Source organism: Monodelphis domestica, chromosome 5, assembly GCF_027887165.1.
Source record: "Monodelphis domestica isolate mMonDom1 chromosome 5, mMonDom1.pri, whole genome shotgun sequence".
NCBI classification, from domain to species: Eukaryota; Metazoa; Chordata; class Mammalia; order Didelphimorphia; family Didelphidae; genus Monodelphis; species Monodelphis domestica.
In genome coordinates, this window is record NC_077231.1 from 242,873,405 (window position 1) to 242,898,737 (window position 25,333).

Genomic DNA, 25,333 nt, shown 5'->3' on the forward strand with positions numbered 1-25,333 from the left:
GTTTCCTGTTCATGCTTTGTGAAAGAGCAAACAGTCTTTAAAAATGGAGAATTGAGCAGTATGCTCATATATTCATATTGTGAGTATGATAGCAATAAACATGTAATTCCTAACAACACGAATACACTGATATTTATAATCAGCAGAGAGACATGAATCATACACAAATACATTCATGTACACAAATATACATAGGTATGTATAGACACATTTACATACACATATACATTTCTAAATATTTAGAACTCCCATTTATATATTTATATATATAAAATTACTATTAATTAAAATTAATTGCATGTTACAAATATATAAAATTCCCATTCAGTTTCTCATGCTGACTTATAATAGATGTAAATTATAGTTGGGACAGTTTCTGGAAGCAATCCAATAAGAATTAAATGTAAAATATTAAGGATTTTTGCAGAAGCTGTAGATGACATTCAAAGGCCAGCAGATGACACAAAGTTTAAAAACTCAGAAATAAATATTTAACCCAAAATTTACAATAAAACTATAAACATCCCATAAAGTAAATATAAACAAAATCAGACTTTTACTCCTGTAGGTAGGGAAGACCCAAAAATCTTATATGAATTTCCCAGATATCAGGGGCACCATACCCTAACTCCCACAATATGCAAGGGATTTTTTTGTGTGTTTACATACATGAGCAAACACATGTATATATATATATATATATATATATATATATATATATATATATATATATATATATATATATATACCTCTGTGTGTATATATATATGTGTGTGTGTGTGTGTGTATATACATATGCTATACTTATATATATATATATATACACATATTTACTATATAGATTTGCAGTTATAGGAGAATATGCATATTTCTATATATATGTATGTAGTAGTAGTAGTAGTAGTAGTAGTCTCTCGGTAACCAAGGATGACGATTGTCTTTGTGCGTTTTCATCTATGGTGTATAGATGAGTGTGCACAAAGACACTTGTGCGTGAAGGAGATTTAAGTGGAAAAGTCGATGCACAGAGACAATCCCACTCTCTCAGCGTTGGAAGCCTGGGTCCAGTGGTACGAAAAGCCATTACACCTGGAGACTTCCTTAGCTGCATTGGGTGGCCGTGTTGTCTTTTGTGTTCCAGCACACCCTAAACACTCCACAGTGCTTTGGTTTGTCGCCATCTCAGCCGTTGAACCTTCTTATTGGTTTCTTCCGCCTGTTCTGCCGAAGCAGTCTTCACATGCTGGATGAGCAAAGTACTGGTTCACCAGGGGTTGACGACCCGATGGCTACCCTCACAAGGTTTAGCCGGCCTGTCGAAGCCATTGCCCGGGGTGTGGCCGCTGTCGCATGCTAACAGCTACTGGGAGCCACAAGTGAGAGCTGGGTGTCAGGTGAGGGTCAGAGGCTGGAGAGCTGCCCTAAGAGGGCACGACAAGCCCTCCATACCAGAGGTACTACCCCTCCCTGAGCACCCCATACACCCCATATATATTCATTATATATATATATATATACACCCCATATATATTCATTCATATATATATACATATATGTATGAATGCATTCATATATGTTTATATGTATGTGTATATATATATTATATTTCTGTTATTCAGTTAATCACTTTTACCAGACTCTTTGTGACCCTGTGTAATGTATTCTCCATGGAGTTTTCTTGGCAAAGATGCTGGAATTATTTCCTTTTTAGTAGATTAAGGCAAATAACGGATAAATGACATGCCTATAGTCCCATATAGATATGCTTAGTGAAAGTGGCTATAGTGTTCTATGATAATTAGGGTCAAGGTTATGAAGTGAAAGGTAGGGTTATCAGAATATAGGTTGAGATTTGTTGAAAAAGGAATGATTTGGAGCAGCTGGTATAAGAAAACAAAGTCAGATAGGAATAAATAAAAAGCATATGTACTGTGTAGAGATAAGGCCCAAGATATATTTGGATAGCATGGGCATTTAAAAAACCTTATTGATGTGGTTTTATAAATATCTAACAAAGGTTGGGGGTTAGAGAATAGGAATGAAGCAGGAAAGGATAGTAGAAATATTAGTAAGATTAGTAGTGAGATAAATGAAGTGGCAACTAGGGAAGAAACAGAATCATGAATCTAATGTTATAGAACACATTTTCTTAAAATGGATCATGTTGTCAATAATGTGAAAGCAAGCAAGTACGGTCAGAACAAGGATATTGGATTAGTAAAGCAAGATAATGGGTGTGTGTGATGAAGCAGCATAGGTTCAGAACAAGTGAGACAATGACCATGATGACAATAATAGCACTTAGCATTTATTTAGTATTTAAGGTTGGCAGTTATTGATACAAGATCTCATTTTATCCTCACAACAATTCTATGAAGTAGGTGATATACTGCTATTATGCCCATTTTATAGTTGAGAAAACTGAGGCTAGAGAAGGTTAAATGAATAAGAATAAGTTTATGAGTTAGAATTTGAATGAACCTATTTCTGACTTTTGCTCTAATACTCTAACAACTATAACACCTTTCTCCTTTTAGATAGTATGAGACAGACAAATGAGTATATTCAAAGAGGGGATATTCTCAGTTGAGAATTTTTGAGATGAGCCAATTATAGAGAGAAAACTAATATTTCTTCCCCCATTCTTATAAGTAAGTAAGATGGCACTTCTGAGAGTTAAATGAGTAGATGAACTAAAAAATAAAATAAAAATAAAAGTATTGGAAATTCCATCAAGGTGTTTGTAAAAGGATAATGTCAAGTGTTGTTATGGATATATACACCATAATCTTAGAGGACTTAAACCATTTATAAAAGTGGGAAGCACCTTGGGTTTCTTTACATCACAATAACAATGAACTGGACATGGCAAGATGATGTGATGTTCTGAATATCAATTAAGAGACATTATTGAGTGATGGTTGCAGAGTAATGTCTACCTGACATAATATCCTGAATAAAGGAATACTCAGGATGATGATTGTCAATGTTCTGACATTGAATAGATTTGCTTTTTAATGGGACATCATGCTTAGTGTCAAATATTTGATTTGAAAAGTTTAATCCACCCAAATCTTGTTTAAGTAAATGAGCTTATGAATAAGGTAGTCATCCAACCACAACATCTCTGACAAATGGGGTGCCTTTAGCTTCTCAGAATTTAGTGAACTTCCCTGTGCTGATGAATGGTTGAAGAATTACATAAATAAATGCAAGTGAAGGGAGCCTTTTGAATACTGTTCTAGCATCTAGGAATAGCACATTGTAGCACCCAGTGGAAGGATTCATGATTGTGTTGTATTATCAGAAAACTTCTTTGGGGCTGAATTTTCCTTCCAGGCCATTTCAAACCAATGACCCCAACAGAGACAAGTACAAAGCTAAAACAATTACATGGATAAAGAGACAAACATTTCTGTTTTTTTTTCCCTTGGAGTTTCTAGGGCCAGACTTTGTATTATCTAAGTTTATTTGATAAAGCCTTATTTTTGCATCTCAAAGAAACATCTGTTGAGATATCTTTCCATTGTTTCATTATTCTCTTTAAAGAAATGAATTCTTTTTCTTAACTTTGAAAATTTTATTTAATTAGTCAATTTAGAACATTTTTCCCTTGGTTACAAGAATCATATTCTTTCCCTCCTTCTTCAACACACAATTCCACTGGGTATTACATGTGTACTTGATCAGAACCTATTTCCATGTTGTTAATGTTTGCCCTAGGATGATCGTTTAGAGTCTTCATCCCCAGTCATATCCCCCTCGACCCATGTAATCAAACAGTTGATTTTTCAGTGTTTCTACTACCACAGTTTTTCCTCTGAATGTGGATAGTGTTCTTTCTCGTAGATCCCTCCAGGTTTTTCAGGATCACTGCATTACCACTAATGGAGAAGTCCATGAAATTTGTTTGTACCACAGTGTATCAGTCTCTGTGTCTAATGTTCTCCTGGTTCTGCTCCTCTCACTCTGCATCAATTCCTAGAGGTCATTCCAGTTGACATGGAATTCTTCCAGTTTATTATTGCTTTTAGCACAATAGTATTCCATTACCAACATATACCATAATTTGTTCAGTCCTTCCCTAATCGAAGGGCATCCCCTCATTTTCCAATTTTTTGCCATTACAAAGAGAACAGCTATGAATATACTTGTCTTTTTCCTTATTATCTCTTTGGGGTATGAATGAAGCAGTGCTATGACTGGATCAAAGGACAGACTGCCTTTTAGCACCCAGGTGTGAGGTGGTACCTCATAGTTGTTTTGATTTGCATTTCTCTGATTACAAGAGATTTAGAACACTTTTTCATGTGCTTATTAATAGTTTTGAAAAGAAGTCAATTCTTGTAGGGGTATGAAATTATGAAAGAGGAATGGAGAAAGAAGGCAAAAGAAAAACAATCTAGTTTAAATATATTTTAGTATTTATTTTCTCCCTATAGTGCTAGTCAGATGGCTGGATACATAGTTCCATGGCAGTCAGCTTGTTATTTAAAAGAAAAATTATCATTCTTTAATAAAAATTAGGTCATACAGAAGGCTAACAATGGAGAAGAAATGAAATGGTTACCTCTTTTTTTAATCCTCAGATCAAATATAACATCTAAAATTAATTTAGGAGATATAATCACTGCCCATACTATTAAACTGAATAGTGAATGTGGAATCTTAACATTAGGAGGACTAGGGTTCACTCTTACCTCTGACAATTATTACTTTGTGACTACAAATATGTGACCTTTATGGCATTCATGTAATTATTTAAGAAAATATGATAGGACAAGTTGTGATCTGTGTCAATGAGTCACATTCCTATATCAAAGCAACCATAAGTCCTCTGTATTAACATAAGATACAATAAAATAACATGATATACATTAATCAATTGAGTCACTTTTTCTATTTTAAAAACATTTTGAAAAAAATGAAATTTGTATGGATATATTTCAGAGGTAAAATTTCTGGATCTTTTAAAGAAAAAGATGATAAACTATCTTACTATTTATAGAGTGGAATAATTTCCAGGAAACAAGTATTTACATACTTACAGTAAATTAAACCCTTTACTAAGTGCTGGAGATTTAAAAAAAAATGAAAATGTAAAATCCCCTACTCTAAAAGAATATATATTCTAATGGGAAAGAAAATATTTAAACATTAGATAAATATAAGCTATATATAAAGTCCAAAAAGGAGGTATATAATAATTTTGCTATATTTTATGATACTTAGAATATATTTTTGGACTATTTCCAATTTTAGACACCATATTCTATATCACCTGTATGAGTAGGATACATGAATGCTAACCCTACTAATAAGTTGAAGGGTCAATCGGATTTAACAACTATGTTGATTAATTATTAGCTTAACTAATGCAATGAATTAATAAACATGGATTAAACATTTGCTAGTGCTAAGCACCATGCTTACAAAAACATGACTAAAAAGAATCCTTAAACCCAAGAACCCTACAGTTTAATGGGGGATACAACATGTAAATAAATATATGGAAAACAAGATAGAGTTATAGAATATATGGGAAACAGTTACTGTGGGAAGGAATTGGAATGAAGAAGAGTTGGGAAAAGCTTCCTGTAGAAGGTGGGTTTCATTGAGATTTTAAGGCCAGAAGGGAAGTCAGTAGTTGAAAAAAACATTCAAGGAGTGGGAGACTACCAGAGGTATTTCTCAGACCTTGGATGGAATGCCTTGTCTGTGGAAAGACCAAGAACTTGGTATTGCTGGAAAGGTGGTAGGGAGAGTAGGTTATCTATGATTTCATCAGACAGAGCTTTTTAAAATTTTGATTCTGAAAGGAATAGAAAGTCATTAGACTTCAAATATGTGTAGATGTTAATATGATCAGACCTATACTTTAGGAAAATCATTGTTTTTGTTAGGAACATTTAGGAAAGCCAGAGGCTCCATGATGATCATTTTGACTAGCAAGAGACTGGAATTAATCAGATTCATCAGCAGACTATTGCTCTTATTCTAGAGTGCTATTTAATGCCAATGGTAAGAAGGGGAATCTTATTATAGATGTTGCAAAATTTAAATTAAAAGGCCATAGCCACAGAATGGATATGGGGGATGAGGGGTAAGAGGAATCCAGAATAACTTCCAGGTTGTAAACCTGAGGCACTGGGAATCTGATATCCTCTATAGTAATAAGGAAGGTAGTTTGTAGGGAACTTTTAGAGTAAAAGATAATGAGTTCTGGTTTGGACATACTGATTTTAATATGTCTACTGGACATCCAGTTTGAGAAGTCTAAAAGGCATTCAGAAATGTAAGATTAAAGGTCAATAGTGATATTGGGGCTGGATAGATAGATTTTTTAGCAACATTGACTTAGAGATAATAATTAAATCCTTGTGAGTGAATAAGATTACCTAGTGAAGTAGTATATATAGAGAAGAAAGAGTATGGGGCAGAATTATAAAGGACAGGTTTTGTTTGGGGTTCTAGGTAAACATGGTGGCAATCTAGATTCAGGAATCTTACTCTCCTCAGCACCTGCTGATATAGACTACCTCAAAAGACCAAAAAACCCAAATTCATATGAACAAATGGACTCTACAGTAGGGTGCAGCATTGAAGGTAGGGGGGATTTGGGAATTTCCACACTATTAGGGGGTGAAAAAGCTCCCAGCAAAACACAAGCTGATCTACCCTCTCCCACCCCACCTACAGAGCCAGAATCAGAGCCAGTGTGTTCCAGAATCAATGAGCAAGGGTCACCACTAGAATGAGTGAGGGACAACTCTAGGTCCTTGACAACTGACTAAGACCACCAAAGACCTACTCCTGAGAGCAGCTGACCTGAAACCCCAACAGGCTGAAGAGCACAAACTGTGGGATCTTGTGGGAAGATAGCACAGAGAAGGGCAGCAAACAGCAGAAGCTGTGGAGATTCTAGAGCTTGCCTCAGGTAAAATCCTTGCTGCTTAACTCCATACACAGAGAGGCTGCCCATCTCACTCAGATTTCTCACTAAACAGGGAAGGAAAAACCTCCACAGTGATTGCAAATAGTGCCCAGGAACAACAACCTCCCTCCACCAAGAAGAGGGGGTTGATTCTAGAAAAATTTTACCAAGGAAAAACCCATGCTACAGAGGAAATACAAGAGAAAATACAAATAAATGCACCATACCCACCCCCCAATGGAAATTGTCCATAAGATCTTAAAGAATTTAAATTGGAGCTTATCAAAAATATGGAAGCCTTCTGGCAAGAAAAGCAGGGAATAGTTCAAAGAGAAAAATAAAAGTTTAAATGACAAGAAATCCCAACTGGAGAAATAGCTAGAAGCCACAAAAAGCAGGATAGAACAAACTGAAAAGGAAAGCCAGTCATTAAAATACAGAATTAGGCAATTGGAAGACAATGATCATGCAAAACAGCAAGAATTAATAAAGCAAAGTCAAAAGACTGACAGAATAGAAGAAACTATAAAATATCTCAACATGAAGATGACATATCAGGAAAACAGATCAAGGAGAGACAATTTGAGAATCATTGGTCTACCTGAAAAGCCAGAAATAAACAGAAATCTTGACATCATACTACAAGAAATTATCCAAGAAAACTGTCACAAAATAGACATTGAAAGAGTTCATAAAACACCCTCTACACTAAATCTTCAAAAGACAAATATCAGGAATGTAATTGACAAATTCAAGAGCTTTCAAACTAAGGAGAAAATTTTACAAGAAGCCAAAAAGAGATAATTCAGATAGCAACGAGCTCCAATCAGGATTACACAAGACCTGGCAGCTTCCACAATAAAGGACCACAAGGCTTGGAATATGATATTCAAAAAGGCAAGAGAATTGGGTCTCCAAACAAGGATCACCTATCCTTCAAAACTGACAATATACTTCCCGGGGCAACTATGGGTATTCAACGAAATAGAAGATTTCCAAGTATTTGTCAAGAAAAGAGCAGAACTAAGTGGAAAGTTTGGTATCCAAACACAAAGATCAAGAGGAACATGAAAAGGTAAATAAGAAAGAGAGGGAAAAGGGGAAAATGTTTTTTTTATTCAAAATTCCTTCTTTATGGTCTACAATAAGATCAAATTATTTATATTACTATATGGGGAAATGTTATTTGCAACTCTAAAAAATTATATTCACTATTATAGTAATTAGAAGAATCATTCACTGTAAGAGATTGGGGTAATACACGCTATAAGATGATGTAAAAAAAGAAAAGGGGAGGAGAAATTGCAGATGGCACCAAGATATATTTGAAAAAAAATAGGATAATCTTTATCATACAAAGAAACACATGGGAAGGGGAAGGGGAAGTATACTCTCATAAGAAGGAGAGGAAGAGAGTGTTAATACATAATACTTAAACCTTATTCTCAGTGAAATCAATTTTTAGAGGGAGGAGTATCTAGATCCATTGGGGCCTTGAATTCTATCTCATAATAGAGGGAAAGTGAGAAGTGAAAACTAAGGGGGAGGGGGAGAGGGAGTTCAAAAAGAGAGGGAAAGAGAGGGACTTAACAGACCCTAAAAATAAGAAGGGACCAAAAAGGAAGGGACCAGGAAGGGAAGCATATTAAGGGTGGGGATCAGGGGGATTGATTAAAAGCAAACCACTGTTTTAAAAGGATATAGCAGAGAAAACTATATGCTACTTCCAGTGTACCACAGAGATACTCAGATCCCTTTGAAGAAAGCCTGACTTGGCGACTTCCAGGTAAACATGGTGACAATCTAAATGTGAATTGCTTCCTCTCCCCCCATACAGAATGAAATAGACTACCTCAAAAGAGCAAAAAAAAATTATTTTTGGAATATCAAAGGGATTCACCAGCAGCCTACAGCAATGAAGGTATATGGGGTTTGAACACTTCCACAATATAAGAGGGAGAGAAAGCTCACTGAAAAGCACGAGCTGAGCTGAGTTGCCCAACCCCAATCCACCTACACCAGCACACTCACTGGAGACAGTGAGTGAGTGAGGAATGTCTCTAGAGTGAGTGGGGAGCACTAAAGGGTACTTGGGATCTAACAAGGACTCCAGGGAAATACCCCTTAGAGCAGTTTCAATGGAGAGCAGGCAGACCACAGGGGCTCCTGCAACCTGTGAATGCCTTGGAGGCTCTAGAAATGGCCTGAGGCAAAATCTCCTCCTCTCCTCGATGTAGTGGGGGGAATTCCAGGGTCCTTGGGAACTGACAAGGACTACCAGGGAAAGACCCCGTGGAGCTTTTTTACAGGGGAAGCTTGCCCACATGGGAAGAAGAGACCACAGACCTCATGGGCGGGCATATTAACAAAATTTGGAGGCTGGGAAGAATCAGCCTGAGGCAAAAACATAAAAATTCACCCAGCTCACCCAGATTAATGAATAAAAAGGAAAGGGAAAACCACCAAAGGGATGGCACAGAGTGCCCAAGAACAACCCTCCAAGAAGAAAATGAAAAAAGTGACTATTGGAATCTTTTACAGAGGGAAACCCAAGCTACAGAGGAAAATGAGGATGAAATGCAAACAAAATCAAAACACACCCCAAAAATGGAAACGATCCACAAGCTCTGGAAGAACTCAAAATGGAGCTTATCCAAGTGATAGAAATCTTCTGGCTAGAAAAATGGGAACAAATTCAGAAAGAGGTCTTCAGGCTGACAGACACAAACTCAAAATTGGAAAAAGAGCTGGAAGCCTCTAACAGAAGGGCAGACCAAACTGAAAAGTAAAACCAGTCCTTAAAGACAAGAATTAAGCAACTGGAAGAGAGTAAACTTGCAAAACAGCAAGAATTAATAAAGCAAAGTAAAAAAATGAATGAATTAGAAGAAAACAAAATATCTCACTGAAAAGGTCACAGACCAGGAAAACAAAGAAGGAGAGACAATCTGAGAATCATTGGTCTACCTGAAAAACCAGAGATTAACAAAATCCTCGATGCCATACTACAAGAAATCATCAAAGTGAATTGCCCTGATGTTCTCAAGCAAAGGGGCAAAATAAAAATAGAAAGGGTTCATAGAACACCGTCTATACTAAATCCCCAAAAGACAACCCCCAGGAATGTAATCACCAAATTCAAAAGCTTCCAAGCTAAGGAGAAAACATTACAAGAAGCTAGGAAGAGAAACTTCAGATACAGAGGTGCGTCAATAAGGATCACACATGACCTAGCAGTGAACATGCTAAGAGACCATAAAGCTTGGAAAACAATATTTAGAAAGGGAAGAGAACTGGGTCTTCAAACAAGAATCAGCTACCTATCAAAACTGACTATATATTTCGAGGGGAAAGTACGGGCATTCAACAAAATAGAAAATTTCCAAATAATCACAAAGAAAAGATCAGAAGTCAGTGGAAATTTTGACATCGAAACACAAAGAGCAAGAGAAACATGAAAAGGTAAATGTGAAAGAAAGGGAAAAGGAGAAAAATGCTTTTTTTCCTCTTTTATTCAAACGCTCTTCTATAAGGTCCACAAACATCAAATTATATATACTAACATATGGGGGAAATGTTATGTGCAACTTTCAAAAACTGTATGCATTAATTGAGTAATCAGAAGAATCACTTGTAGGGAAAGATTGGGGCATTAACATAATTTGAAGGGGAGGGAGAAAAAAAGAAAGAAAAAGGATGGGGGGAATCAATGATGGTACTAATATATACTTGAAGAAATAGAAATAAATTAAATAGAACAATCGTTGTCACAAAGATACACACTGGAAGGGGAGGGGAAGAATTCTCTTATAAGGAGAAGTCACAAATGACAATCATAACATTGAATGTGAATGGGATGAACTCACCCATAAAACATAGACAAATAGCAGAATGGATTAGAATTCAAAATGCTACCATATGTTGACATCAGGAAACACATATGAGGTGGGTAGAAACTCACAAGGTCAGAATTAAAGGTTGGAGTAAGACCTATTGGGCCTCACATGACAGAAAGGAGGCAGGAATTGCAATCATGATATCTGCTAAAGCCAAAGCAAAAATAGACTTGATTAAAAGGGATAGGGAAGGTAAATATATTTTGTTCAAAGGGACTATAGACAATGAGGAAATATCACTAATCAACATGTATGCACCAAATTGTATAGCACCAAATTTCTAATGGAAAAACTAGGAGAATTGAAGGAGGAAATAGAAAATAAAACTATACTAGTGGGAGATCTGAACCAACCACTATCAAATTTAGATAAATCAAATAAAAAAAATAAAAAAGAGGTAAAAGAAGTGATTGAAATCTTAGAAAAATTAGAGTTGATAAATATTTGGAGAAAAATAAATAGGGACAAAAAGGAATACACCTTCTTTTCAGCAGCACATGGCAAATTCACAAAGATTGACAATACAGTAGGTCATAAAACCATGGCATTAAAATATTGAAAAGCAGAAATAATTAATGCAAACTTTTCAGACCATAAGGCAATAAAAATAATGATCAGTAAGGTATGTGGAGAGCAAATTCAAAAACCAATTGGAAATTAAATAATATGATTCTCCAATATCGATTAATTAGAGAAAAAATTATAGAAACAATTAATAATTTAATTGAAGAAAATGACAATGGCGAGACATCCTTTCAAACCTTATGGGATGCAGCCAAAGCAGTACTCAGAGGAAAATTCATATCCCTGAGTGCAAATGTTAACAAATTAGGGAGAGCAGAGATCAATGAATTGGACATGCAAATTAAAAATCTTGAAAGCAAACAAAACAAATTAAAAACCCCCAGAAGAAAACAAAATTGGAAATGCTAAAAATGAAGGGAGAAATTAACAAAATTGAAAGTGATAGAACTATTGGACTAATAAATAAGTCAAAAAGCTGGTACTTTGAAAAAACACAAAAATACAAGGTACTGGTCAACCTAATTAAAAAAAGGATAGAAGAAAAGCAAATTAAAAGTATTATAGATGAAAAGGGGGACTTTACCTCCAATGAAGAGGAAATTAAGGCAATCATTAAAAACTTCTTTGCCCAGTTATATGGCAATAAATATACAAATCTAGGCAATATGGATGAATATTTACAAAAATATAAATTGCCTAGGCTAACAGAAGAAGTAGATTTCTTAAATAATCCCATATCAAAAAAAGAAATCCAACAGGCCATCAAAAAATTCCCCAAGAAAAAATCCTCAGGGCTTGATGGATTCACTAGTGAATTCTATCAAACATTCAAAGAACAGCTAATCCAAATAATATACAAACTATTTGACAAAATAAGCAAAGAGAGAGTGCTACCAAATTCCTTTTATGACCCAAATATGGTACTGATTCCAAAGTCAAGTAGATCAAAAACAGAGAAAGAAAACTATAGACCAATTTTCCTAATGAATATAGATGCAAAATTCTTAAAAAGGATACTAGCAAAAAGACTTTGGCAAGTGAATAGGAGGGTTATTCACTATGATCAGGTAAGATTCATATCAGAAATGCAGGGCTGGTTCAATATTAGGAAAATCATCCACATAATTGACCATATCAACAAGCAAACCAACAAATACCACATGATTATCTCAATAGATGCAGAAAAAGCCTTTGATAAAATCCAACACCCATTCTTATTAAAAACACTATAAAGTATAGGAATAGAAGGGTCATTCCTAAAAATAATAAACAGTATATATCTAAAGCCATCAGCTAACATCATCTGCAATGGGGATAAACTAGATGCATTCCCAATAAGATCAGGAGTGAAAAAAGGATGCACATTATCACCTCTATTATTTGATATTTTACTAGAAACACTAGCAGTAGCAATTAGAGAAGGAAAAGAAATTGAATGCATCAAAATAGGCAAGGAGGAGACCATGTTATCACTCTTTGTGGATGAAATGATGGTCTACTTAAAGAATCCTAGAGATTCAACCAAAAAGCTAATTGAAATAATCAACAACTTTAGCAGTTTTAGGATACAAAATAAACCCGCATACGTCTTCAGCATTTCTATATATCTCCAACACATTTCAGTAGCAGGAATTAGGAAGAGAAATCCCATTCAAAATCACCTTAGACAAAATAAAATACTTAGAAACCTATCTCCCCAGACAAACAAAGGAACTATATGAACACAACTACAAAACACTCTCCACACAATAACGTTAACTGCTCATGGGTAGGATGAACCAATATAATAAAAATGACAATCCTACCCAAACTTATCTATCTATTTAGTGTTATAACCATTGAACTTCCAAAATAATTTTTTTACTGAATTAGAAAAAAACATAAGAATGTTCATTTGGAAGGACAAAGGATCAAGGATATCCAGGGAAATTATGAAAAAAAGAATACAAAGAATGGTGGCCTTGCAGTCCCAGGTCTCAAACTATACTATAATGCAGTGGTCATCAAAACAATTAGGTACTGGCTAAGAGACAGAAAGGAAGATCAGTGGAGCAGACTTGGGATAAGTGACCTCAGCAATACAGTCTATGACACAATCAAAGACCCCAGCTTTTGGGACAAAAATCCACTATTTGATAAAACTTCTTGGAAAACTGGAACAGTGTGGGAGAGATTAGGTCTGGGTCAACACCTCATACCTGACACCAAGATAAACTCAGAATGGGTGAATGACTTGAACATAAGGAAGGAAACTATAAGTAAATTAGGTGAACACAGAATAGTATACATGCCAGACCTTTGGGAAGAGAAAGACTTTAAAACCAAGCAAGAATTAGAAAGAGTAAAAAATGTAAAATAAATAATTTTGATTACATCAAATTAAAAAGATTTTTATACAAACAAAACCAATGTAACCAAATTTAGAAGGGAAGCAACAAATTGGGAAACAATCTTCATAACAAAACCTCTGACAAAGGTCTAATTACTCAAATTTTTAAAGAGCTAAATCAATTGTACAAAAATTCAAGCTATTCTCCAATTGATAAATGGGCAAGGGACATGAATAGGAAGTTTTCAGCCAAAGAAATCAAAACTATTAATAAGCACATGAAAAAGTGTTGTAAATCTCTGATAATCAGAAAAATGCAAATCAAAACAACTCTGAGGTATCACCTCATACCTAGCAGATTGGCTAACATGACAGCTATGGAAAGTAATGAATGTTGGAGGGAATGTGGCAAAGTGGGGACATTAATTCTTTGCTGGTGGAGTTGTGAATTGATCCAACCATTTTGGTGGGCAATTTGGAACTATGCCCAAAGGGCGATAAAAGACTCTCTGCCCTTTGATCCAGGCATAGCACTGCTGGGTTTCTACCCCAAAGAAACAATAAGTAAAAAGACTTGTACAAGAATATTTATAGCTGTGCTCTTTGTGGTGGCAAAAAACTGGAAAATGAGGGGATGACCTTCAATTGGGGAATGGCTGAACAAATTATGGTATATGTTGTTGATGGAATACTATTGTGCTCAAAGGAATAATAAAGTGGAGGAATTCCCTGGAGACTGGAATGACCTCTAGGAAGTTATGCAGAGTGAGAGGAGCAGAGCCAAGAGAACATTGTACACAGAGACTGAAACACTGTGGTACAATAGAAAGTAATGGACTTCTCCATTAGTCTCAATGCAATGTCCGTGAATAACCTGCAGGGATCAAGTAGAACAAAACATTACCCACAAGCAGAGGACAAATGGTGGGAGTAAAAACATGGAGGATGGACAACAGCTTGACTACAGGGGTGGGGGTGATATGATAGAGGAGAGATTCTGAATGAACACCCTACAATGGAAAGTATTAGCATGGAAATGGGCTTGGGTTGAGGATGCATGTGATACCTAGAGGAATCAAGCATTGCCAATGGGAGGAGTGGAGGGGAAAAAAAAGGTGTTCTTTGTTTCTAATGAATAACATTTTAAAATGTCCAAATAAAATAATATTGAAACAAAAAAAATAATAAAAGGATATAGCAAAATAAGAAAGGACAGAACTAGGAGCGGATATCGAAATGCAGGGGAATCCATAAGTGCCAATCATAACTTTGAACAAGAATGGGATGAACTCACCCATAAAATAAAAACAAATAGGAGAATGGATTAGAATCCAAACTCCTATCATATGTTGACTCCAAGAAATACACCTGAGGTGGGAAGACACTCACAAGGTTAGAAATAAAGGTTGGAGCAAAACCTATTGGGCCTCAACTGATAGAAAGAAGGCAGTAATTGCAATCCTAATATCTGACAAAGTCAAAGTAATAATAGATCTGATTAAAAGGGATAGGGAATGTAAATACATCATGATAAAATTCACTCTTTAGTATCTTGGAAAACAAGATAAGATACCCATGCTGACCTCACAATAAACATTCCCTTGGTTATTTGTTTCCTAATAGAAGTAATTGGGAAACATATCTTTAAAGCAATAATTTTCCAGAAAATATTCTGGAGTTAGGGATTCCTAGCAATTTCATGAAGGCAGTGATAGCAGAGACTAATATTAGTACACAACATACTTTCTTTCAAAAGTAGTCATTACAAGACCAAAAGCCTCTATAGAGCTGAGAAAGACACAAAAGAATTGATAGGAAAGAGTAAAGAAAAATTTTAGTAGAGGGACAACTCAGGATTGGAAATGAGATGATAAATTGATCATAATTGGTAACAATGATACAGCAGTTAACATACATTAAATCATTTAGGCATTAAAACATCCCTGTATGAAGAAATATTAGAAGTATTATTATATTCATTTTATAGATGAGGCAGTTGAGGCTGTGGATAGTTACATGATTTGCCTATATTCAAACAGTTGGTGGGTGAAGCTAGATTTGAACTTGTTTCCAACTCCAGGTATAGTACTAAATATGTTATATCAACACTTAAAAGACTAGGGTAAAAACTCATGGATGAGGGAGGGAATGGTTGGGAGAAATCATCGTGTGTTTCCATCCTTTTTCTTCCATGCTACTTTGAGTTTCTTTGTCCTCTTCCTTATCCCTGTATTGTTTTTACCACCTAATCATTCAACTTTCTTCTAAAAGATAAGGTCAAAGAAAGGAACCAAAGAAATACAAGAGAGGATGAGTGCAAACATAATCCTGTCATTCAATTCAACAAAAAATTATTAAGCACCTTCTGTGTGCAGCCCTCTGAGCTTTTTGCTACAGTATAAAGATACCAATTATATAATTTCTGTGGTAAAGGAGATCATTCTATTGACCATAATTAGGTTTTAAAATTGTGTTCCTTCTTATTTCCAGTGGTTTATCCATTAATGCAGAGGTAGGTTAGATCAAATTGGTTGGAAAACTGAGTTAAAGAATCCAAAGATAGAATTACTTTAAAAAAATAAGTTCTGAAAAAGAACATTACTTTCATTCCAAATACCTTACCTTTGGATGTAAGAACTATCTAGGGAAAAATCAGTTAGTAAATTTCTAATAGTATTCAAAGATATCTAGGCTTTAGATTTTATCTAATGAAACTTTAATTTTAGAGGTGAGGAAATTTCAGCTCAGAAAGGTTAAGTCCCTTCTCTAAGGACACATAGGTATTAAACAGCAGAGCTAGAATTCAAATCCATGTATCTTGACTCAAGAGGTACTAAAATTTTATTATGTCATAAAATCTCCACTTCTTAGTAGCCTTTTCTTTGTCCTGGGATAGTGAAAATGAAATTAAGAAGTATGGGAATTCCTGCTTTCTAACCTGCAATTTCTGAGTATGAATGCTCAAGTAAAGTCAAGTGTGGTGATGAGAAATAGTATAATGTAGTTAATTCATGGTTAACATTCTTTTTTATGGATTCAGCAGCCTCTTCTCTCTTGCTAGATATTGTATAAAACTGGACAGGGAACTGCTACACGCTCCTGGTGGTTAGGAGAGTATGCATGGATTTGGTATGAAGGAAAAGTATAGGGAGGATTTTCTTCTAGTAGTAGATGAGCAAAATATTTTATATTATGAATCTATCCCAGGATGTCAGCCTTAGAGAGGAGACTGGAATCATAAATCCACAAATGGAGAATGTAGGGAACTGGGTGGGACAAGCTATTGCTATAGAAAGTGCTAGAATGTTTATTGGTCAATGAATGGGCATTTATCAAATACGATAGGTACAATGCTAAGCACTGATATAAAAAGACAAGACAAGTGACAGTCCCTTCCTTTGAAGAGCTCACAATTGAATTGAAATGGCAGGCATGAAAATGACAAAATACCAACAAGTTGTACACAGGATAAATAGGAAATGATCAATTTAGGGAAGATATGAGAAATATGAGGGATTAAGAAAAGTTTTCCCCTTGAAGGAGGTTAGCTGTGATTTGAAAAAGTCAGGAGTCAGAGATTAAATGGAGAGCATTCTTGGGTATGGGAGACAGTCAGTGAAATTGCCAAGAGTTGAGAGATGGCATGCCATGCTCAGGGAACAATAAGGAGGATCAAAGCATCCATTTTTAAAGGGAAGAGATTGTAAAATGTAACAAAAATAGAAAAGGGATAGTGGTGGGGTAATAGGTTATTAAGTTTATGGTCCTATATTATGACTATTATCAGACCTACTCATTATAAGTGAGTAGATAGATGTAATGCATAAATTACAACTTGGTAAGAAGTCAAACACAGAGGAGAGGTTTTTGATTGGAGAAAATAAACAGTCTGGTGGGAGAATATGTTAATATTAGCATGGAGAATCAAGCTCAGAGAGGAAAATTATGGTGTCCTGTATATTATCATCCCAGATCTTACAAATCTGGGGACTGAAAGGTTTCAAACACCAGTCAAGGACAATAGGTGGATCGATGAATTCTTACCGAAAAGCCATTACTAATATTTCCAGCAGATCAATGAATTCATTTTAACAACCAGAAGAATAGCATGGGATAGGTCATGGGTAAGAAAGAATCTAAATTTCTTCTAACTTAGTAAACCTTTAAGTGCCCATTTTTTGCAATATATGAAACTAAGTGTTAGAAGACATTAAAATTCAGATCAGACAAAATTCTTTTCTCTTTACAGTTTTGTATATAGGAGGACTATAACACTATTAAAGGGAATTATAGTGCATATACTTACTCTCACAAATATATATTAAGTAAAAGTAGTAAATAATAACAACAACAGAAATATCCATAGGCTGAAGTTTTTGCACATTCCAAGAGGGTAAAAGCACAAGTAAAGGACCAGAACAAGAGAGGTAAAATGCAGGAGACAAAAGTTTTGAACATAATAAAAGGAAATATCTTATCCATCCAAGTAGCTCCTAGGAAAGAATTTCAAATTGTTTTTATCCAGAAGTGTGAAGACAGTGAAAGCAAGGCATTTGCCATACAATATGGAGCTGGAGAAAGGCCTTCAATAAATCCAGTACTCATACATGCAAATCAGAAAAAGGTTATAAGGTAGCTGAAATTTTTCTTCCTGTCAAACTGAAACTTCCTCAGGAGTGATGTCTTCAGCTGGTGAGTCACTGAATTCAGACAGAATTGGATCATTTGAATCTATGGCAATATTTTGAAAATGTGGATTTAGTAAGACCAAATAAGAGGAAGGATACCCAGAAAGAGTAATTATCTTTAAATTTACATGGAAGATTATGTCTGTAAGTTAAGGTGGTACCAGACTGTACATGAACAAACACTATCATAATTTTTCATAAGAGGGAGTGAACTCTTGAAATGAAAAAAAACAACAACAGTGAGTTTGACTTTGATTCTATTCAAGTTCTGGATTATATTAATGAGGGATGATTTGTGAGCATTTAGAAAGAGAGCCATAATGACATCACCAAAAAAAAAGGTCATCATAGTTTAAGCTAATCTCCTCCTTTGATTTTGTAAATACAATGGCATCATGGAAATCTGTAGAGAATATAGCTTAATTTAAAATACACTTCCATCAATCTCACACTATCCCTAAGAATAACACAGAAACATGGATTGTAAACAGTAGAACCAGATGCATTAAAATTTGTTGAATGGGTCCAAAATAGTGATTAGGACATTAGTTACGTGAGAGGGAAATTTCTAGAAGGGAGTCACAGAAAACAGGTCTTGACTATGAATTGTTCACCATTTCCCTCCCTCATATTTTCCTCCTGTTAATCTTTCTTTTTCTCTCCTTTCAGAAATTTGTTTTGTTTCTGATTACCACTTTGCCCATTTCACCCTGCCATTTTAATCCATCTCCTTTTTTTGCTCCCCTTCTTGTTCCTACTTCTTTATAGGATAAGCTAATGTTACTCTACTTTTATGTCAATTCTGATGAGAGTTTCAAGCACTAACTGTGATCCCCCATATTCTTTTTTTCTTTATTTACTTGAAATGCCTCCTCATGTGAGAAAATTTGCCCACCCCTTTCTTTTTTTCCCCTTGTTCCTCTTTCTTATCTCTTAAGTTTTTTTTTTGCATAGCTTCACATCATAATCACCTTACTCCTTGTTCCCTGTCCATGAATGTTCCTATTCACTTCTGTATTAGTGATAAAGCTCTGAATTATCTTCAAATTCTTAGTTATCCTAAGTCATTTGGGTACCTTAAGTATCTCAAGTATCTTTTCTCCTTCACATGTAGTAATGCAATCAGTTTGAGACCATTGATTTGATTGAGTACTTTAAGTATCTTAAGTACATTAAATAACTTAAATATTTCATATCACAGATAAAGGATCCTACTTTATCACTTTTTCTTATAGAAATGCAATTTAATCCCAATGAGTCCCTTTGCTTTTCTCTTTTCTGCATACATTTTTATGCTTCTCTTGAGGGTTGAATTTTATCATCAAATTTTCACTTCAGCTCTGGTGTTTTCATCAGGAATGATGGAAGTCCTCTATTTCATTAAATATACATTTTCCTCTGAAGTATTAAGTTTAGTTTTTCTGAGCATGTGATTCTTTGTTATAGTCCTACCTTCTTTCCCTTGCAGAATATCATATGGTGCTTTAATGCAAAAGCTGCCAGTTTCTGTGTAATCCTGATTATGGTTCAATGAAATTTGAATTTTTTTCTAACTGTTTACAATATTGTCTCCTTGCCTTTAAATTTCTAGATTTTGGCTATAATAGTTTTGAGGTTTTAACATTCGAGATCCATTTCAGGACATGATTAACAGATTCTTTTAATTTTATTTCCCCCTTTATTGAAGAATATCAGGGCCTTTCTCCTTGATAATTTCCTGATATATGAGATCAAGGCACTTTTTTAAATCATTGCTTTAATGTAGTTCAATTATTCTAAGATTGTTTCTCTTGAATCTATTTTCCAGGTAACTAGCTTTTCCAGTGAGATATTTAAGAATTTCTTCTATTTTTCATTATTTGGATTTTATTTTATTGTTTCTTAAAGTTTTATGGAATCATTAGTTTTCATTTGTCATATCCTAATTTTAAGGAGTCATTTTCTTCATGTAAGTTTTATACTTCATCTTTTAAGTTTCTCATTTCCTCTCATAATTTTTCTTCTACCTCCCATTAATTGTTTTTTTATGATCCTCTTTTGAAGCTCTTGTAGAAGTTCATTCTGGGTCTTGGATCCTTTCACATTTTCCTTTAGGACTTCACAGATTCCATGTTTTCATTGCTATCCTCTTCTCAGCCTGCATTTTGATCTTCCTTGGTGTTGAGATCATTTTCCAGAATAAAGATTTTTCTTTGTCTTTTGTTCATTTGTGGTAATGGAGGAAGGGAATTTTTTTCACCACTTTGCCTGTACATTGAAGCTTAGCTCTGCTCCTGATGCTGAAAGATTTCCATCCTGTGATTTTACTGTGTTGTGTTCCCATGTTGGGGCTATGTAGCTATCTATTATATCCTGGGGTATTTCTCAGGGGGTAGCTTGGCTAGCCTTTTGTAGGATGACCTGCAAATGTTCAGTCCATTTGCAGCTTGTGCTGGAAGGTTTTGAGTTCGAACTTCTTCTAACAGTGTTGGACTCCTAACCCTTGTTCTGGATTACTTCAGAGTTTTACTCTGGCACAGTGGATATAACATTCTTGCCCATTATTCTATGTGAGATGCTCCTTGCTATCCCTCAATGCTGATCTAGCCTAGGGTAGTGCTTCATACTATCTTCTCTTGGTTCCACTGTTCTAGGATTCATTTTAATGTTTGCTTCTTTGTTTTCTCATTGTCTGGAGGTGAGTTAGGAAAGCTCTGAGTGTTCCTTACTCTGCCATCTGGGATCCCTGAAAAGTCTGGTAACTATTTCTTTGGATTATTTGGGTAAAGGAAACTAGATGGAACAATAGAGTGCTTGGTGTAGAGTCAGGAAAAAAAAATTATTTCTAGAACTTCCACAGGTGTATGATAATTATGTGACCTTAGGTGAATCACTTAATCTCTGTTGCCTAAGCTTCCTCATCTATACAATGGAGGTAATCATAGTACCCATTTCCTGGGTTTCTTTTCAGATATCAAATGAGATAATAATTGTTGTGTTTTGCAAATTTTAAAGTACTATATTTTCATCATAACTATCACATGAGACATGAATTTGGGATTTATGGCTAACTGTGTATAGAATTGAGTATTAAAAAATTGAGAAGAAATAATGGTGACCTAAATCTAATAAGGTAAAGATTTAAAACAGATTAATAGAAAGTCTTCTATTGGAGTTCAAAATATCACCTAATACATACAGAATTTGGGGAAGTATCTTGAACCATAATTTGCTTGGCTTGAAAAATCAGTGTGAATCCAAATTGTTATACAGAAAACAAAATGAAGGAACTTTGATTTCTTTGAATTTGATGTGATATATACATAGAAATGAAAGTGATAAATCAGTTGTACATTTCTTGAGCATTGTGTTCAGTCATTGGTGCCACCTCTTAAAGAAGGATATTAAGAAATTAGAATGGGTTTCAAGAAGGTAAGCCAGGATTGTGGGCAAATGAAAGAACATGTTGTAGGATAATTCTTTGTAAGTACAGATTATCAGGATGGGGAAAAGATGACTTTTTGATACGATTCAATTTATATAAAATTTAAGTTATATTGCATCATTTTGCACATTAGGGAAGGGACTGGATGAGTGAATAGGATAGAGAAAGTACAACTCAGAGACCTGTGGTTCTAGGGTTTTTATGTTGAAAGAGGTGACGTTCTGCTACATAATTGTAAAGCATGCAATGAGATTCTGGGGCATTTCTGGGAAGAAGGGGAATGAAAAATTTGACTCCTGTAGCAGGTTTCCTGAAGCCCTCTCTTAGCATAGCAAACATCTCAAGAAACAGAAATAAGTGTGCTGTGGAATTTTCTTCTGGCTAATGCTATTTGTAGAAGCTACTTTCAAGAATTTGATACATGTCTTAGAAAGGTAAAGTATACTTTTAAATGAACAACAGTGTTTTTTGTGTGTGTGGTTTTATGTTGGAAAAAATACAACTTTTCACAAACATACTGGAAACAATACAATCATGGAAAAACTGATAAACCACTATATAAGAATTACTAAAAGTGTAAAAATGGAGATTTCAACCCCAGACTTCAATTCCCTGAAGTCCTTGGTAGCTCCCAGAATTCCCTATAATCCCACCTCAATTCCTACCTGGGCCGAGAATAGAAATTGTATTTAAGCTGACTCTCCACGTGCTTCAGAGCTCTCTGCTTCTGCTTCTAGACACATGCATCTCTCAAGATGTAGAGTAAGTGGTTGTGAATGGCCACTGTGCCCAGGTATGTACTTCCTTATTTTGTATTTTCTTTATTTCTTAATCTTTAATAAACCTCACAAAATATAATATTTTCAGTAGAGAAACTAATTTTAATCTTAACAAAAATAAAGCATGAAAATAATCTCAGATCTTTGTAATATGAACAAAACTTACAAAGAATGCTTCAAGAATTAAAAACAACTTGTGTTTTATATTGTCTTACACCTTTTCAGTGACTTATGAGGGTCATCTATTTATAAATGGAGATCATCTTCAATAAGGTTGTTAATGGGTCTTGTAAGGAAAAAAAGGTTAATTATATAAAAAGGTTGGAATGGATTATATTTAAAATAGGGTTACCAGGAATTTAATTTATTCCAAAGATATTTATTTACAATTTATTTACAAAATATAGAAAGAGTGAAGTTAGAAAATCAGAGAGAGGATAGAGTAAGATATCTAACCTAATCCCTAAGTCATTTACTCCCAGGCACTGGCTCAACCCAGGCAGGGAGAGTTAATTTCAGTGGGCCTCAGCAAAGCTGAGGACCTGTTGAAAACTCTCTCAGGAGGTAGGTCTCTCCTCAGACTAGTTCTTCAGAAAATATCCAGGAAAGGGGTCAGTCTTTTCACTCACCACATGTCAGTCCAAAAGGAAGAGATTTAAGAACAGGGTATCAGGTTCTGTCAGTAGATTCTTCTTCAGCCTCCACTCCAAGTATAATTCCAAGTAGAACTCCAAGTAGCACACTAAACTGACTCAGGGAATTGTAACTCCCTTTTAAGACACTTTTTTTTGCATGACTTCCTGTGTTTTCCCCTAATTTTATGTATACCAATCAATGTGGAAGCTTTGCTTTAGGACTGGCATGAGGCAATCAGTTTAATTTTAATTCATCACCCACTATTGCACATGTGGGTCACAGACTTCCCCCACTCAAGTGTGAATGGAGTGTTTACAACTTTGGTAATTAAATATAAAAATAGGCATATCTCCATACACAACTTTTTTTTTTTCACACACACACACACACACACACACACACACACACACATATATATATATATAAATTTTATTTCAATTAGATATTTTTGTTTTAACATGAAAAGAAAACATCATTTCAATTAATATTTTTTCACTTTAAACATTATTTGATTTGGTCATTACCAAATATTATTCATTGGAAACAAAGATCATTTTCCCTCGCCCCCTTCCCACCACCTCTCTCATAGCTGACGCACGATTCCAATGGGTATCACATGTGTTCTTGGTTTGAACACATTTCCATGTTGTTGGTATTTGCATTAGAGTGTTCATTTAGAGTCTCTCCTCAGTTGTATCCCCTCCCCCCCTGTAGTCAGGCAGTTGCTTTTCCTCGGTGTTTTTACTCCCATAGTTTATCCTCTGCTTGTAGATAGTGTTTTTTAGATCCATGCAGATAGTTCAGGGACATTGCATTGACAGTAATGGAGAAGTCCATTACCTTCGATTGTACCACAGTGTATCAGTCTCTGTGTATAATGTTTTCCTGGTTCTGCTCCTTTCACTCTACATCACTTCTTGGAGGTTGTTCTAGTCTCCATGGAATTCTTCTACTTTATTAAGCCTTTTAGCACAATAGTATTCCATCACCAACATATACCACAATTTGTTCAGCCATTCCCCAATTGATGGGCATCCCTCGTTTTCCAATTTTTGGCCACCACAAAGAGTGCAGCTATGAATATTCTTGTACAAGTCTTTTTCCTTAATATCTCTTTGGGGTACAAACCCAGGAGTGCTATGGCTGGATCAAAGGGCAGACAGTCTTTTATCATGCTTTGGGCATAGTTCCAAATTGCCCTCCACAATGGTTGGATCAATTCACAACTCCACCAGCAAAGAATTATTGTCCCCACTTTGCCACATCCCCTCCAACATTCATTACTTTCCTTTGTTTTCATATTAGCCAATCTGCTAGGTGTGAGTTGATACCTCAGGGTTGTTTTGATTTGTATCTCTCTGATTATAAGAGATGTAGAACACTTTTTCATGGGCTTATTATTAGTTTTGATTTCTTTGGCTGAGAACTGCCTGTTCATGTCCCTTGCCCATTTATCAATTGGAGAATGGCTTGATTTTTTTGGACAATTGATTTAGCTCTTTGTAAATTTGAGTAATTAAACCTTTGTCAGAGGTTTTTATGAAGATTGTTTCCCAATTTGTTGCTTCCCTTCTGATTTTAGTTACATTGGTTTTGTTTGTACAAAATCTTTTTAATTTGATGTATTCCAGATTATTTATTTTGCATTTTGTGACTCTTTCTAAGTCTTGCTTGGTTTTAAAGCCTTTCCCATCCCAAAGGTCTGGCATGTATACTATTCTGTGTTCACCTAATTTTCTTATAGTTTCCTTCTTTATGTTCAAGTCATTCACCCATTTTGAATTTATCTTGTTGTAGGGTGTGAGGTGTTGATCCAAACCTAATCTCTCCCACCCTGTCTTCCAATTTTCCCAGCAGTTTTTATGAAATAGTGGATTTTTGTCCCAATAGCTGGGATCTTTGGGTTTGTCATATACTGTCTTGCTGAGTCACTTACCCAGAGTCTATTCCACTGATCCTCCTTTCTGTCTCTTAGCTAGTACCAAATTGTTTTGATGACTGCTCCTTTATAATATAGTCTGAGACCTGGGACTGTAAGGCCCCCTTCCTTTGTATTTTTTTTTTCATTATTTCCCTGGATATCCTTGATCCTTTGTTCTTCCAAATGAACTTTGTTATGGTT